The sequence below is a fragment of the Balaenoptera physalus genome (genome assembly GCF_965194825.1).
Source record: "Balaenoptera physalus genome assembly, chromosome: 8".
In the NCBI taxonomy this organism is placed as follows: Eukaryota; Metazoa; Chordata; class Mammalia; order Artiodactyla; family Balaenopteridae; genus Balaenoptera; species Balaenoptera physalus.
This window is the reverse complement of record NC_138887.1, coordinates 73,248,301-73,266,919: the sequence shown is the minus strand read 5'-3', so window position 1 is coordinate 73,266,919 and position 18,619 is coordinate 73,248,301. Positions and strand designations below refer to the sequence as shown.

Genomic DNA, 18,619 nt, shown 5'->3' with positions numbered 1-18,619 from the left:
CTACTAGGGGAGAAGGCAGTCAATAAGCAAAATACATAAATAATTTGATGTACTGTAGAGGAAAGAAAGGCAAGAAAGAGACATTGGGAGTCAGCCAGTTTTAAATAGGGTGGTCAGGGGAGGCATCACTGAGAAAATGACATATGAGCAATGACACACATGTGAATAAACGAACAAAAGCTCTTCTAACATTTCACAATGCTTTTCAAGCAAAGACTTTCAGACAAATAACAAATGTGTGGTGTTTTTAGACTAAAAAATAATTTGTCTTTTATTTGTACTTGTTAAATTTGGCAGCCCTGCACTCATGGGCAAACCTTACCTCTATGTCAGACCAGGAGGAACTGCTCTTAATTACCAATTGTGGGTCTATGGGATCTGTGGTTTTCTGACAATTCTGAAAGATGAGATTGCAGGGCATTGGTGTATTAGCATGCAGCTTTAGCAGATTTCTCCTTGGCAGGGCACTCAGCTCCACATCAATGTCTCCTATAAGCAGGAAATATCATCTTGTAGATCTTGACAGATGGGTCTTGCCCATGAGGGAGGACATTTAGGATGGTTCATACCAACTGGCATATCAAAAGACGTTGAAAGAGAGCTATTAAAAATGGGATTGTGTTAGCTCTGATTTATGCTGAACAAAATAAGCAAAACAAGGAACCCATCAGAAGGAAGGTGTAAGACATTTAACATTTGAGGACTTTGAAAGGCAGAAGAGCGCATAATTAGTTCTTATTTTGCTAGGTTATAAAATTCTTTTCAGAGAAGAGCTAATAGTAGAATGATTTTTCATTGAACCTAAAATATTATCTAAACTTGTGCAGAGCCAGATGTGTGTACAAGAGGGTTTCCTCTTCTGTGCTCTAAACTATACAACCACATGGCAAACTCTAAATCGAGATCAGTTATAACAAGTACACCCCCTGATCATATGTGTTTCAATTCTTCCCTCAACTCCAATCTCCATAGGCTCTTACCTGACTCATCCTTCATGTGACGAGCATAAATGTCACCTCCTTAGCAAGTATTCCTGCACCTCCAGGACTCCATTAAATCTCTGTGTTATCTATCCCCTCTCATAACACTTAACACACTGGTAATTAATTGCACCACACTGGTAATTAATTGTACAGTCCCCAACTTCCCCAGTAGACTGGTGTCATATATTCATCTTATCCATTACCATCTCTCTAGCACCCAGCTTGGTTTGGGCAAATGGATGGTGCTCAGTGAATTGAACTGACTACAAAGCTTTCAAGACGTTGGCAGCCTCACCACGCTGAACTGACAATAGAGTCTGGTCTAACTTTCAATGAAATCAGACTCATAGCAGAGTCAAGAAGAATGGTTAATTGCAATTCTTTAAATAATGAGTCTGTATAATGCTGTTTTTTTAAGGGAAAAAATTATAAACATGATTCATTGAAAAAAGTGAAGCCTAGAGACTCAGTAGTTTATCTTCTAAGATCAAAGGAATAAAGGGAGCTAATGTATACATGGTAGCCTAGACTCTTCTTTCTTAAACAGTAAGCTGAGTACACATTACAGGATGACAAGGAAATTATGATCAACAGATGTACAAGTTGATCCCACATCCAAGAGCATCCACTTGTTTTGGTAACTTACTCACCTGATGATAGGATTTGATTTCTCATATCTCTTCCATATCTAGTGTTCTAGGTCTCCAGGACGCAATCCAGACTAAAGAGGTATTATGTCCACAGGAATAATAATATGTGTACAGCTAACCCAGGGTTTCTCAACCTCAGCACTGTTGATATTTGGACAGGATAATTCTTTTTCTTTTTAGAGGGAGGACTGTCCTATGCATTGTAGGATGTTTAGTAGCACATCTGGACTCTACCCACCAGATGCCAGTAGCACCCCCTCCCCAAGATGTGACAACTTAAAATGTTTTTTGATATTGTCAGATATCCCCTGGAAGCAAAACTGACCCCAGCTGAGAATCACTAAGCTAATCTTTACTGAGTGCTTAAAACATTCCACCATTCTACTAAATACTCACAGGAGCTATCTCATTTAATCTTTCCAAAAATTACTGTGAGATAGGAATAACTAGTATACCCATTATATAGATGGGGAAATGTTTAAACATTGCTTAAGGTCACACAGCTGGTAAGTAGTGAAACTCAGGTTCATTGTCACTACTCTACTTCAAGTGGTTTGTGGGTGGAAAGGAGTAAACTGGGATTTGGTGAGGGAGAGCAAAGTTCATACTAGGTGTTAGCTAGTGTGAAGGATTTCTAACTGTTTTCCAGCAAAGGCCAGCTAGGGACAGCTAGGGACAGTTAGAGGACTTCCTCATAGGACTTCACGAAGGACGTAACCCTGGGGCAATCAGAACTAGTCAATCTTCATTTTCTGTTTGTGAGCCTGCCAGCTGTCTGCAGGCCACATGTTTAAGTAAACAAGAAAGAGGAACAGGAAGATGAAAGCTAAAATTAAATGATTGTTGTTATTATTTGTTCTCAAACATTTAGAAATAGTGAACCCACACAAGGTTAGTCTATCGCCTGTGTGTCAGATTTCAACAAAGGGTGCCAGACAAAATTTGAGGCCAAATTTCTGATCCCAGAGCTCCCTAGCCCACCCCTGTCCTCCATGTCTGGAAGAGCCAGAGAAAGAACTCAGACAGGCAAGGCGGAGCAAGAAGTCTCTGTGTGTGGTAAAGTTGCTTTATGAGCACTTCCCATCCTGCACCAGGAAAAGCAAAGCAATCCCAATGACACTGGAGGAGACTCTCGAGAAGATTCCCTGTCGGGGGGGTGGGGGATGTCCTCCAGACTTGGCCGATGGTAGATACCTCAACTACCAGGACAGTTAGTCTCTCAGCAGGATGATTAGTTAAAAGCCCTCCTTGTAGGATGCAGCCCTGGCTGGAGAGCCTGCTCCAGAGGAGAAGATGAGAGGTTTTCTGCAGAATATCCACAGGCCAAATTCCTGGCTCTAGACCTCCCACCCTAAACCAGGGCTCCAAATCTTTGAGCACTACTAGGTCTAACTCAGGGGAAACTCTACCACAAATACACCAGGAAGCATGTACAGCAATGTACATGTACATGTACATTTCTGACACTAGCAAAACCTGGATACAAACGCAGATGTTTATGGATGGGAGAGGCAATGGCCAGCTTGTAGGCAGTCCCACAAGAGAAGACTATATAGCATTCAGAATGAATGAAGCAGCCTTTCACTTCCAGATGAGATGGAATGCAGGAACGAGGTTTACCCTCCTGCCTGAAACGAACAACACACACACACACCCTCCACCAGCATCACCACCACCACCATCACCACCACCACCAACAACAACAAAACAGACACACTATATCAAATCAACAGTTTTCAAGACACTGGAAATCAGGCAATGAACAGCAATGATGTCTGAGAGACAAAAAACAAGTGAGATGAGCCCTACAATTACCTGGAGCTTACTGACTTAAAAGAATTTCTAGGCCAAGCACAGGAAAGGCATACCCAGATAAGGGCCAGCAGACTCCCCGATATTTGCTCATAAAAATACAAATTGTGTCCTACAGAGATGCCGTTGATATTGCCTGTAAACACTGACCATTTTAACATTTATTTGTAAATGCATTTCAGCATCTTTATCTGCCTATATGTATGTGTTCTTTTAATTCTTCTTTGAACAGATTTTAACATCTTACGGGCCTCCTCATTAACTAATGAGTTAAATAAATCTTTGACCCATGCTCATTTTATGTTTATGTGAGAGTCATGATTTTATCTTTTTAAAAAACCCATATTGGGCTTCCCTGGTGGCGCAGTGGTTGAGAATCTGCCTGCCAGTGCAGGGGACACGGGTTCGAGCCCTGGTCTGGGAGGATCCCACATGCCGCGGAGCGACTGGGCCCGTGAGCCACAGCTACTGAGCCTGCGCGTCTGGAGCCTGTGCTCCGCAACAGAGAGAGGCAGCGACAGTGAAGAGGCCCGCGCACCGCGATGAAGAGTGGCCCCCGCTCGCCACAACTGGAGAAAGCCCTCGCACAGAAACGAAGACCCAACACACCCAGAAATAAATAAATAAATTTATAAAAAAAATAAAAAATAAATAAAAAAATAAAAAACCCATATTCTTTAGCATGTGAACTCAGGAATAGCCAAGGAGACCAGCTACCCACACTGGAAGGGGCACTTATTGAATGCCTACTATATCCTAGGCACTTTCATATATGTTATGCAACAATCCTGGAAGGTACATAATATTATTGCCATTTTTCAGATGGCAAAAACTGAATTCAGAGAGGTTAAGTAATTTTCCCAAGGTCACACAGCAATTAAGACGTGAGGTTAGGATTCACACTCTGGTGTGAATTTCTAAAGCCCGTATTCTCACTGCCTCAGTCTGTTTTCAAAAGGGGAGTGCATGAGCCACAGAAATATGAGTGCACTTTAGGATTAAGACAATGATTTTTTAGGATGCATGAAAGAAACATAATTACAATTTCTATATTTTATCTAAAAAACAAATTAAATCTTGCTAATACTTAACAGATTGACACTTGCACCATCTCCCAGTTCACATATTACATGGGGATCTCGACGTCTCCTGAGGGAAGAAGTGGGGGGGGGGGTTCCCTGACATGGAGAAGTTAGCAGTGGTATTCTCAGGTACATATTTACCCCCAGATACTGCAATGCCCAGTGGTTTAACACTTATTCATATACGTAGACTGACACAATAAAATCTAGTTTCAACTAAATTAACATTCATAAAACAAATAGCTTAAAGGAATTTAGAAAAAAAGTATCAGATCTAAGAAAATACCATAATACGATTGCAAGAGAACAAGAAGAAAATAGTAGAACTCTCTAACATTCCTTAAATATTATTATGATAGTAATATAGGTTAAAAATAATAAATATACATATAAATATACTGATGTGCATGTTCAGCCTTTCTTATTCTTCTGATAGAAGTTGCTTTCAAAAGTTTGGAGCACTCCCTGACCCATGATACATCTCATAATAGTGAGAATAGAAAAATAGATCAATGGAACAGAATAGAGCTCAGAAATAGACCCACATAAATAGAGTCAATTGATCTTTGATAAAAGAGCAAAGGCAATAAAATGGAGAAAAAGAGAGTCTTCAACAAGTGGTGCTGGAACAACTAGACATCCACATGCAAAAAAAAATGAATCTAGACACAGACATTACACCCCTCACAAAAATTAACTCAAAATGGATTATAGACCTAAATGTAAAATGCAAAACTATAGAGCTCTCAGAAGATAACAAAGGAGAAAATTTGAGTATTGCAAAGACTTTTCAGGTACAATACCAAAGTCACAAAAGAAAGAATTGATAAGCTGGACTTCACTAAAATTAAAAATTTCTGCCTTGCAAAGGCACTCTCAGAAGAATAAGAAGGCCAGCCATAAACTGGGAAAAAAATATTTGCAAAAGACATATCTGTGATCCAAAATATACAAAGAACTCTTAAATTCAACAATAAGAAAACAAACAACTCAACTGAAAAATGAGCAAAACACCTGAACAGACATTTCACCAAAGAAGATATACAGATGGCAAATCAGCATATAAAAAGAGGCTAAAAAGTATACGTCATTAGGGAGATGTTAATTAAAACAGCAGTTAGATACCACTACACACCTATTAGAATGGCTAAACTCCAGAAGAATGACACCACCAAATGCTGGCAAGAATGCTGAACAACAGAACTCTCATTCATTGCTGGTGGGAATGCAATGGTACAGCCACTTGGGAAGACAGTTTAGCAGTTCCTTATAAAACAAAACATACTGTTACCATATGACCCAGCAATGGGCTCCTTGGTAGTTCCTTGAATGAACTGAAAACTTATGTCTACACAAAAACCTGCACACAGATGTTATAGCAGCTTTAATCATAATTGCCAAAAGTTGGAAGCAACCAAGATGACCTTCAGTAGGTAAATGGATAAATAAACTGCAGTACATCCAGACAATGGAATACTATTCAGTGATAAAAATAAATGAGCTATCAAGCCATGAAAAGAGTGGAGGAACCTTAAATGCACATTGCTAAGTGAAAGACGCCACCAAAAGGCTACATACTGTATAATTTCAACTATATGACATTCTGGAAAAGGCAAAACTATGGAGACAGTTAAAGGATCAGAGGTTGCCAGGAGTTAGAGGGAAGGAAGGATGAATAGGTGGAGCACAGAGGATTTTTAGGGTAGTGAAACTATTCTGTAAGACACTGTAATGGTAGATACATGTCACTGTATTACATTTGTCAAAACCTGTAGAATGTACACCATCGACTGAACTATGGACTTTAGTGATTATGATGTGTCAATGTATGTTCATCTAGTGTAACAAATGTACCACTTTGATGTGGGATGTTGATAGTGAGGGAGGTTGTGCATATGTGGGGACAGAGAGTATATGGGAAATCTCTGTACTGTCTGCTCGATTTTACTGCTAACCTAAAACTTCTCTAAAAAACATCAGAATAAATAAATACACACACACACACACACACACACACAAGTTGACACACCAATAAGAAATTTTAAGCACAAAATGTTTTGGAAACAAGTGCCCGTTTTGTTATAATTAAGGTATTGGAATCCAAATGATTATGAAAGTATAATGTCAATTAAAAATTAAAATCTGATTTTTAAGAAAAAGTCCTGGACATTTTTATTCAAGGAGTTATTAGATATAGAGAAACAACAGACTGGACAATACGATAATGTATCAGTTTGCAGAATGCCATTCTTGATCAAATAGGTTTTGGGGTTTTTTTTTGGTAAATTAATTAATTTTTATTGGAGTATAGTTGATTTGAAAGTAGTTTTTTTTTTTTTTAAAAGCTTCTTAGGCATTTTTTTTTTAATTAAAAGAATTTTTTTTATTTATTTTTATGTATTTATTTTTGCCTGTGTTGGCTGTTCGTTGCTGCACAGGGCCTTTCTCTAGTTGTGGTGAGCAGGGGCTACTCTTCGTTGCAGGGTGTGGGCTTCTCATTGTGGTGGCTTCTCTTGTTGCAGAGCACAGGCTCTAGGCATGCGGGCTTCAGTAGTTTTGGCATACGGGCTCAGTAGTTGTGGCTTGTGGGCTCTAGAGAGCAGCCTCAGTAGTTGTGGCGCACAGGCTTAATTGCTCTGTGGTATGTGGGATTTTCCCGGACCAGGGTTGAACCCTTGTCCCCTGCATTGGCAGGCAGATTCTTAACCACTGTGCAACCAGGAAGCCCGAAAGTAGTTTTTAATTGCCATAATAAAAATTACTCTGACATGAAAACGTATATATATATAAAATGAGAAAGAGTAAAATACTTAGAATTAAAATAAATGAAGGTACTATATACCAATATTTGTGGGAATCAGGTAAAGTGATACTTAAAGGAAAAAATTATAAATTTGAATATATTTATCATAAACCAAAAAGAAATAAAAATTAACTAATTATTCAACTAAAGAAAGCTAGAGAACAAGCAACTGAGTAAACATAAAGAAGCAAATAAAGATAATGGTGGAAATCAATGAAATGAGAGAACTTAAAAAATTTAAATGATTAAAATAAAAGTTGACTCTGAAAACACTAATATGCTTACAAAAGCTTACAGTAAAACTGATCATGAGAAAGAGGAAAAACACAAATGAACAAAATATGAAATGAAAAAGAGACAACCTCAAATAAAGCAGAAATTTTTAAAGTCTTACAAGAGGATTATTATGAATAACTATACACCAATTAATTTTACAACCTAGATGCAAATGCAAATTTTCAAGAAATATATAACATGCTAAAATTGACCCTAAAGAAACAGAAAAGTTGAACAAACTGATACTATTTACAAAGATTGAAACAGTAATTATCCCTCTACGCCTTAAAACTTTCACACAAAGTATTTTTATTGGTGAAGTTTATCAAATTTTTAAGGAACAGATAAGACAAAAAACATTCTGGAGAAAAGAAAAAGAGAAAAGGTGTCCAATAAATTTTTTTGAGGTTAGTATAAACTTTTTACCAAAAATAGATATGGACAGCACAAGAAGTGGAAAGGGTTTCTTAAATAAGACACAAAAAGACATGATATAAAGGGAAATTATTTATTCCTTTTTAACCCTTTGATAGCAGTTAGTATATGCCAGGCAGTGTTCTATGTGCTTCACAGTCATCCTTTTATTTAATTGGCATAGCAACTCTATAAACTAGGTACTATTATTACCCCCATTTAATAGGTAAAGAAACTAAAACAATATTCCCAATATTATACAGCTAGTAATTGATATTTTGATAACCTAAAAATGAAGATTCCTACTTTAAGGAAGAGCATCATAGATAAAATTAACAAATTGTTTGAAGAAATTAACAATATGTAAAACTAACAAATGATTAGTATCTAGAACAAATAAAGAACTTCTAAAAATCAGTAAGAAAACCTCCCAAGTTTTATAGTTACCATGGTTGCAAAACAAATTACTCCCAAATTTTCACAGTACATTTGTTCTGTTCATGGATTTGCAGTCTGGGGAGGGCTCAGTGGGGACAGCCCATCTGCTCTTCTCACTTTTAGCTGCAGTGTGGGGAGAGCAAACTACAGCCTAGAAGGCCAAATCCTGACAGTTTTTGTGTGGTCCACGAACTAAGAATGGTTTAAATATTTACTATTTGGCTCTTTAAGAAAATGTTTCCTAGGGACCTCCCTGGTGGTCCAGTGGTAAAGAATCCACCTTGAAATGCAGGGGATGAGGGTTCGATCCCTGATCAGGGGACTAAGATCCCACATGCTGTGGGGCAACTAAGCCCGTGTGTCACAATTACTGAGCTGGTGCTCCTCAACTAGAGCCCGCGTGCCGCAAACTACAGAGCCCACGTGCTCTGGAGTCTGCACGTCACAACTAGAGAAGAGAAAACCCACACACCACAATGAAAGATCCCGCATGCCTCAGCAAAGATCCCGCGTGCCACAACTAAGATCCGACACAGTCAAAAATAAATTAAATAAATAAATCTTTAAAAGGAAAAGAAAATGCTTTCTGAACCCTGTCCTAAAGGCTCAGTAACTCACTTGTGTCACCACTGGCAAGCAGGTGAATGCTTAGCTAGAGATGTAGGTGGGTACATCTAACACTGTTTTGTCATGTGGTCTAGGCTTCCTCCAATATGGTGGCTGGATTTCAAGGGCAAGAAGAGACAGAGAAAGAGAAAGAGAAAGAGAGGAGGGGAGGAGAAAGAGAGAGAGAGAGAAGCTGTATTACTTTTTATGACCCAGCTTCAAAAGTCATGCAGTGATTTCCACCAAAGTTAACATTCTATTCACTGAGGTAGTTACAAAGTTCTACCTAGATTCATGGAAGGGGAAGTAGACTCTATATCTTGATGGAAAATGACAAAGTTCTGGAAGTGAATGTGGAATGGAAAATATTACTAAGGCCGTTTTTAGAAAATATAATCTGTTATAAGAGGAAACCCAAAAGAAATGTGCAAAGAATGTGAGCAGGTATAGCAGGTAAGCCTGGATGACTAATAAACATATAAAGAAATACTCAATCACCAGAGGAAGGCAAATTAGAATGATGGTATCTCATTACTGTCTACAAGAGAGGCAAAATTTAAAACAAAAATCATGTTGGATAATATTAAGCACCATCAGGGCTGTGGAGGAAACAGTAAACTTCATGCCCTTATAGTAAATTGTGCAATTTAGTGGAAAGCAATTTGGAATAATTTAGTTAAATTTTGTGTATATGCTTATAATCCAGCATTTCCACACTTGGTATGTATAATAGAAATACTCTCATAGGCATAGCCAAGGAGGATGTCTGTTATAACGTTGTTTGTACTAGCAAAAAATGGGAACAGTTAAATTCCCATCGATAGGGGAATGAATAAACAAAATGCAATATATGCAAATCATAAAATTATATGCAGCACATTGATATAAATATACCTCAAAAATGTAGTGAGTGAGGAAAGTAAGAAGTAGACAGACAGGTACAGCATGATATCATTTGCAAATTGAGAGCATAGGGAAAGGGACCCACACAGAAGATGGATTACAATTAGAAATCAGGAAGAAAAAGGTCAAAAATTAAATTTATTTTTCTAGGAAAAAATAGATTACTTGGAGAGCATACTGAAACATTTTTCTTAGGCCTCACTCCTGGAAATGCTGACTTAGTGGACCTGAGGTAGAACGCCCAAATCTGTATTTTTTATAACTGTCCTAGACTAATCTTAAGATCAGGTGAGTTTAGAAAACATTCTACTTTAACATGTTCAGAGTTGCAAGTAAGTTTAAGTTTCGAATTCTGGTTTGCAAGCAACAGAAACTGACTCACTCTATTACTGGAAGGATCTCAGGGAGTTCAGAGAATTGTCAGGAAGGGTACAGAACCTGGTGTGGAAAGAGCAAGAACCCCATAACTCCAGAGGGTTTGGGGAACAATAACTAGAATGAATGAAGACCAGTTGTTTCCCATTCTTTTTATTGCTTTGCTCACAAAGCAATTTGAATTTCGTGTAGGAAGTACCTTACTGGCCTAGACAAAGTCATCTTAATTAATAGTCCCACTAGGTTGTATTAAGTGGGAAAAGGTAATTCCTTAAAAATAACCCAGGGTGTTGTTACAAAAAGAAGATGAAAAATGCAACGGACAGTGACAAAGCATTAATTTTCCACTACGTCAAGACAGAGAGGAAAGAACCAGAAGGAGGAAATGGAAAGATGAGAGAGACTTTGCAGCTAAATAAGATCTAGGTTCAAATTCTGGTTATGCCTCATCCTGTCTTTGAACAGTTTCCTTAACCACGTCTATGAGGGTTCCTTAACCCTCCTAAGAGTTATTCTGTCATGTGCAAAATGCCTGGGATGACTGGTTCTTTCCTTGCCTGGCATTAGGGCAAATGGTCCATTGTGCTCATACAAATGGGCTGGTAACCATGGAGTCCTGTAGGAAAGGCTAATGCGTATGGGCTTTCATCACTGGGAATGTAAAGATGCTTGAAACCAGGTGTCTCTTTACAGGCTGTTTTTAGGGTTAATGTTTTGAGCCTCTGTCTTGAGGCAGCTGGAGACTCTCAGATGAACTGTCTAAACATCTCAAACCTTTAGAACTTCCTATCACCATCACCATCATCATCATCATGATCACCTCAGGACTCATGTGTGCTTTCCAGTCTTCTCTTTGACAGCATATTTATACTCGATGAATACTTTGTACACACTAAAAGTAAATAAACTGTTTTCCTTCCTTAAACTCATTTGCTTAAAAACGAAGGGCTTAAAACAAAGATTAAAACTAGCAATGTGATCATTTATAAACAGTGCTCTCAGATACCTGCTGCCCTCATTAGTCTTGCCAGCTCCTATGTCTCCTCCTCAGTCCTATGGCGCCTGCCTCTGTGAGGCCTGTGATAACAGGCAGATGTAAACAATGAACTCCACGAGGGGCAGAGTTTAAGTCAGTCAGTTAGGTCCTGTAGGAAGGCAATGTTCTCAAGAGTTCTGCCACTGCTAACTTTAAATATGGGTGGCCACCAAAGTTAACAAAAGGTCAGCTGGTTAATCCACCATGCAAACCAGATTCCCGGTCCTCCTGGTGTTATCTCATCTTCCCTTACCTCACCCTGGCATTAACTACAGCACCCATTCATTATGTTGTCAGGTATTTTAATATCCTTTGAAAAGTTATAGATGGCATCCACCCACAGAATACTCAGTTGGTGGTACAAAAGAATGGTGGGGAGAGTTTATAAGACAATGAGATGTCAAGAGTTTATAAGACAATGAGATGTCAAGATGTCAAGAGTATGAATGTTCTGGAAAGATTAGAAATAGCATATACATAAGGAGAAATCCAAAGAGGTATTGCTGATAAAGACACAGAGGCAGTCTGGATAAGGAACTAGGATACACAAAGAGGTAAGGACAATGGAATTTTCTTGAGATTTTAGGTGCAAATATATTTGGGCTACACTTGGATTTTGTAACAGCATTTTTAATTTCTATAAAATTTTATAAAAGTAATTCTTATTAACCGAATTCACCCAAGAAATTACCTCACTGTATATTCAGGGACGACATATTCATTTCTGGGATTTGTCCAGGGAAGTAGTTTGAATAAAATGACACTATGAGCAGATCAAACCAACATATAAAATAATTTCAACATTAAAAATTTCAGTTTTGAGGGGGCTCAAGATCCTTCTTTTCTTCATACCACTCTACTTCATTCTATGTGTATGTGCAACTACTAAAATAAGAATTTTTAAGATATATAAATTATGGAATATGTATTCATCTGCACAAAGGGATACTATGCAGCCATGAAAAATTATGTTGTAGAATAGAACCATGTTTCTTAAAGTATGGTTTGAGAAAAAAGGGTATGGTTTGGGAAAGCTAGGACTGACTATGAAAATTACAGACTCCTGAATTTACTTTAAACTCATTGGTTCAGGGTCTCTGGGCAAAAGAACTAAGAATGGGCAGTTGAACATCCTTCTCAGGTGGTTCTTGGGCATAGTAAAGGTTTAGAGTCATTGTGGTAGAAAAATATGTAATGTTTTGAGGAAATGTCTTTATATAATATGTGTAGTGTAATTCTAATTTTGTAAAACAGAAAAAATGCATTAAAATGCTCAAAATATACACTGGAAAGTAGAATGACATACACCAAATATGAGCAGCTGTTATCTCTGGAGTGCAGGATGATAAATTATTTTTATTTTCTTTCTTTCCATATTTTGACTTTCAAATTTTTCTGTAATGGAAATATATTAATATTACACTAGGAATAATCTTAATTTCCTTAAAATATTGGTATTTGTATGGATTCTGAGGAAGGTCTTACTGATAGTGTCGTGTTGTAAAACAGGAATAAACCAAGAGTCAGGAAGATGATTACCTGACAAGGATAGAGCATAGAAAAGAAAAAGGGCCCTCTCAAGTTAAGAGCAAGGTCAGGGGTGGAAAAGGGGTATTAAGGGGGTAGACAGGAAGGACAGACTTCAATCCCATAAGTTACATGTTGGATAAGTACTTGAAACCGCATTTTAAGCCTTTAATGTTTGGGAAAATATGTTTAAACATCTCACAGGAAAAAGGTTAAACCACAAACTACAGACCCCATTCTCTGTTGTTGTTTTATTTCCACCTAAGACTACTCTTTATCAGGATGTGTTTACTGAGAAAATATTTTTCATGTCTCACAGAGGAAGAAGGCATCTTTCTCTGTCCTTTGCAGAGCAATCAATGAATAAAGACTCACTGGGCACCTCTTATGTGCCCAGCTCCATGCTCTGGGCTGCAAGAGAGGAAAGCAAACTATGGGTTGGAAGCCTCTTTTAGGCTTGTTCTGCATCAAGGAGATTATAATCTGTTTGGAGAAATGCGAGCCCACTGCCTTAAGCAGTTAGCACAGCAGTGCTGAGGCATGTGGGTGAGGGCTGTAGGAGACAGGAAGGCACCTTGCATGTGGGAGAGCTCTCTGTGGGCTCGGCTCACGCGCTGATCCGAAGGAGGTGTTTAAGATGAAGGACGAATCGTAATGTTTTCTGACAACTTCTCGGCAAGTTGCAGGTCTAATAAGGAAAATGTTACTCTAAATACAACTTAGAGAAAGAACAGTTTCTCTGAATGTTCTTTCTGAAATATAAAATATACACGTATTATAGTGAGGAAATAAATGACAGTATTCAGTGCACTAAGCCATTCTGCAAATGTGCCTTATTTTAATGTTTTATAGATGGCTAGCATCATATACCCAAAGATTCTCTTCTGTGGCATGTATAAATTAATAAATATATACATTTTTCTAGGCACTGTGCTAAATATTTGGGAAATGTTTGTTATATCAGGGTTTATTTAGAAATTGAATGCTTTGCATTTATTTGGTCTCTTGTTCAGAAAGCTGAAAGGACTTAAATACTCATATCCCATCAATATCACTTTTCAGATCTTTTCCAATCTCAAGATTAAATAGCTCTATCTAGGATTCTCTCCCCAACAGAGGACAAAAATAAGCTGCATGTGTATGTAACACTTTGCACTTCAGTGCACCGGTGGCAGAAGAAAATCAATAGAACAAGTAAGCACTGGGTACCACTGTTAAACCATACACTAATACCTGTCTATTATAAAGTAACAGTGGGAACATATTTAGGGAAGTGAATTTACAGCTTTAAAATTGTGTTACATATCCCATTAATTTTCCCAACATTATCCTGAAATAAAAAGTAAAGAAGGGAATTCGATTTTCCTATTTTGCTGATAGAATATATGAGATATTGAGATGCTGATTATTCATGGCTATGAAAGGTGTGGGCAAAAAATGATTGCATTTAAAGCAACTGCTGATTTAGTTGGTCTAGTGAAAGAAGTGGTCAACTCAATGTGGGGTGTTGGGAGGGAGGATCTAATTCAGTGTGGAAGCTCTATCTGAGCTTCACTAACTGGGCTTATGTCCTGACAGTCAATACAAAAGCCATGTGGAGATTCAGAATTTGGCTTTTTATAAGGATGTTGAAACAATTGGTTGATTCGGTTAAACAAACAAACAAAATTACAAAATCACTTGTCTTGTTTGAACAGAAAAAGAAACAATTTGAAGTTTCAAACAGGGGTGAGGAATTATCTATTACTGAAGGTATTTGATGCCTATCTAATCATTTATTGTCCAGAATGAACATTTCTTGTTGAATAAATAAGCCCATATTTAAAGACAGGCTCTGTGTTATTCTTGAGAATCGGGCCTATTTCCTAGAATTCCTCATGTTCTCTTCTCTTCTCTTTCCTGTGTCGCGCTCCTGTGAACAAGGGGGCCTGGACTCAGTTTCCACAATGGCTCCTTGTGGAAAAGCAGAAGAGATGGATCTTTTCCTGCTGTTTGTGGGTGTTTGTGTGAAGGTCAGAGTTTTACAATGTTGCCCTCTCTGGTTTCATCCCAACACACCTAGTTTTGAGGACCAGAGGTTATGATCTTGAGCATGTAACTAAGCCTTTCTGTTAAAAAAGCAATAATAACATCTACCTGGTGGCCCCATGGGCAAAGTTGTTTATCTTCTCAGAGCTTCAGTTTTCTTCCTTATAAAATGAGGGTAATAAGAATGCGTCTTAGGCCAAGCACTGTACCAAGTGCTTTACATACATATCTCACTTAATTCTCACAACCAATCCCATGACACAAGCGTAGTCATCATTCTCATTTTACAGATAAGGAGACTGAGACACAGAAACGGTTAGTAAGCTGCCTGAGATCGTACACTGAGTAAGTGGTAGAGGGAAGGTTCAAAGCCAGGTCTACCTGATGCTCAAGTCTGTGCTCTTAACCCACATACTGGACTTTCCCTTCTTCACACACATGCCAATGGCAATCCAGCTTTCATATCATATGTAGATGGCCTGAGGCCAGTGTCCAATAAGGCTCAAGGCTGCTACGCACACACTTTCAGAGGATAGTGGCCTAAACAAACGTTTTCCTACCTCAGCTGCTATCACTCATGCAACATGGGTTATTATGAGGGTCAAACCTCAGGTCCTTAGCCACAGCCAGTTGCACTGGATACTACGGGGGTGGCCAGAAGGCAGCCAGCCATACACGGCCTGGGAACGTTCTCTTTCAACAGAAGCTTCAGTTCCACTTGGCTGGCATCAGACTAACCCTAATGAACCACAGCTTGTATGCACAGTCCCTCTCTGTGCGGGGCATCAAGGCAGAGCAAAAAAGAGAGGCTCTCCCACATCTCTCCTGAGGAAGCTTAGTAACTCTCCTCCCTGCTTTTGAACCCGACCTCAGAGCCGAAGAAACTGGGCCCAAGGCAACCAGGCGCCAGAGTGACAATCTACCCCATGTTCCCAGGTTTGCTTCTAATTAATCACTTTCCTCCAAGGGAAATTCTCTGGGCCTATCTCATTCATGTGGCCTTGTGGAATTAGTCCTGCTGGACCAGTCCAATTAGCATGACGTTGTAGAAAACTGCCAAAAGCCACAGTCCTGGGCTGGAAGGGGGTGGGGGAGGGGCACAGCTTCTCTCTGAGACCTCACCACCTCCCATCGTCCCTTTTAAATCCCCTTCCCCACTTTCAGCACTACCCCCTACTGCAGACCCCCCCAAAGACTTCTGCCCTCCTTGGGTACATGCCTGTGACTTTCTGAGTGACTCCTTCCCCACTTCAAAACATATCAATCTATTGTCCTATTCCCAGCTAATCTGATAAAGAAATTTATTCTGCTGTGATAATGATTTAATATGTAACATCAAACAACCTACCAAAGTCTTTCATTTTTATGATGTATTATTTTCCTTTTATGGTCCCTGAGTGCTTAGCAATACCCATATGTAAAAAGAAATCATATCTTCAGCTGTTCTCATGTCCTAAAAGAGATCTCCCTATAACCCTGGTGGAAGCTTCCCAGTACTGCACATGGGAACAGAAACTGATGTCCTGTCTTTAGTTGGCATGTACTTGGGATCTCATGCCCCTGAGTAAGTGAAAAGTTCCGCTGAAGAGCATCTACAAATGGTTTACCGCATGTTTAAGTGGGACTCATAGACTAATTGTTTAGAGTTGGTTTTTTTTTCTTTGCAGGAAATTCATGTCCCTATGTGCTTATTTTTCTCTTTGTGTAAACTCTGCACACTTGTTAAAATCTTTAAATATATATATTATGAACAAGACTTTCCGGAATGATATTCCTGGAACCAGAGACATAATTTATCTTTAGGTTGCGTCCACACAGACAAAGGGAAATGAAGAGCGGAACTAATTATTGAGATGATTCAGGTAAAATGGCCCTTTTCTGCCACTAAGGGGATGGCATTGTTCCTTGGGTCAGAATTTTACAGACTGGCTGTTAATCTCGTTTTTCCACTCTCTACTTTGTCCATGTAAATTATTTTTCAACTTGAATGGATTTTGTTTTTCTCGTGGAGGTGAGGGCACTGGGGAGGAATGGAGAGGGTGAGCTGGGGAAAACAACTGCATTTCATTCATCAAACTGGGACCACATCCAGTTTGAGGCCCAAGTAGGCTGCATTTCTATGTTTTAAACCATTCCAAATCCTCAATTGGCCCTGTGGTACTTCAATCACAATGACTCCAAAACAAACACTTCCTCTCTCAGTAATAGCCGCACACCAGATCCCAGAGACATCCATTTCCATGCCCCGGCTTTCTGGGCCCAGGTGACTGAATTCCTCTCCCATCTGCAGCATAAATGTGCCCTCTATCACCAGCCATTTCAAAGTAGAAACGTTGTCTTAAGTTTGGCCTGGGCGAAAGCCTGTCTGATTCGGGGATGATAGCTCCTTTCACAAGCTTTATTATTGGCATAACCATTCTTTCAAATGGATCCCTGGAGGCTTTTGCCTTCCCCAGCTGCTGTGCATTTTCTCTGATGGGTTTTAAAAATAAACAACAAAGTTCCTGAAGTCAAGGAATACTTAGGGTTGGCAGCACTGTCGAGATGAGTCATGTATCACAGGGACATAAAGTAGAATGGTGGTTGCCAGGGGCTGGGGGCACTGGGGAGCTATTGTTTAATGGGCACAGAATTTAGTTGGGGAAGATGAAAAAGTTCTGGAGACGGGAGGTGGTGGTAGTTGCACAATATACTTAATGCCACTAAACTATGCACTAAAAAATGGTTAAAATGGTAACTTCTATGCTATGCATACTTTATCACAATTTAAAAAAATTTTTTAAGAAGAGCCAGGTCCACTTCCAGCATTGATTAACATTTTATGAGACAGTTTCTATCGTCATGGAAATGTTTCTTGAGCCCCCTCTTTTTTGATACTGACTTTTCTGTGACACTCAACTTCGTAGTTGCCACCTTTGAATTTTCTGTTCAAAGGGCAGATCAAAGACACAGAGTGGCAGGATATATGCCATGTGGAGTCAAACTGAAAACAAGAATGGCTTTCCCAATTGACTGTCTACTTCAGTAGGACAAGAGTTATGCCTGTGGGTTCAGTCATAACTCAGGGCACTGGAAATCTGGAGCTTCTAGCTTTTTTGAAATGTGCACAGAGAGCTGGGAATGCCTCATGGGTTTGATGTGAGTCTTAGCTAGACCTTCAGATCTTCTTCCCATAGCCCCTGTGGGTATGTCCTACCTTGCGCATTTTCTCAGAACATCTAATTATTGCACCTAACACAGTGACCTGGTTACGACACATTGTTCTATACTTGCAGAGTCAAAGATGGTTCACTGAAGAAATGTATTTCTTTCCAGATAATTTACACTATTTTGTTTATTTTTGGGGCGTGTGGTTTTGCTGGTTTGTTTCCTTTTTTGTTTGTTATTTACACATCAAAACTATTCATCAGGATATTTTAACAAAGAGATGGAATTGACAATAGAGTAAAATAAGGGTCTCTACAAAGATTTCTGTAAAAACCTTAGAATGTTCTTTAAAGCAAATTCCTGACTGGAAAAAAAAAAAAGAAGAAAGCAATTACATTTCTTGCGAGCCCTAAGGAATTATGCTAAAGTGCAGTACACTGCTCCAAATGGAAAACAAAGGGAAAATCTAGCGGAGACACTAAACCCTCAGCAGAATAACGATCAGTGTTAATGCTTTCTCACACCTTCTGCTCTGCCAT

The 18,619-nt window shown here is 38.9% G+C and overlaps 1 protein-coding gene across 16 annotated transcripts in view; it reads right to left on the bottom strand.

The window, feature by feature from the left end:
* Nucleotides 1–18,619, bottom strand: part of LOC309665525 (uncharacterized protein) — a 572,167-nt gene that overhangs the window by 267,580 nt on the left and 285,968 nt on the right. The window lies entirely within an intron of this gene.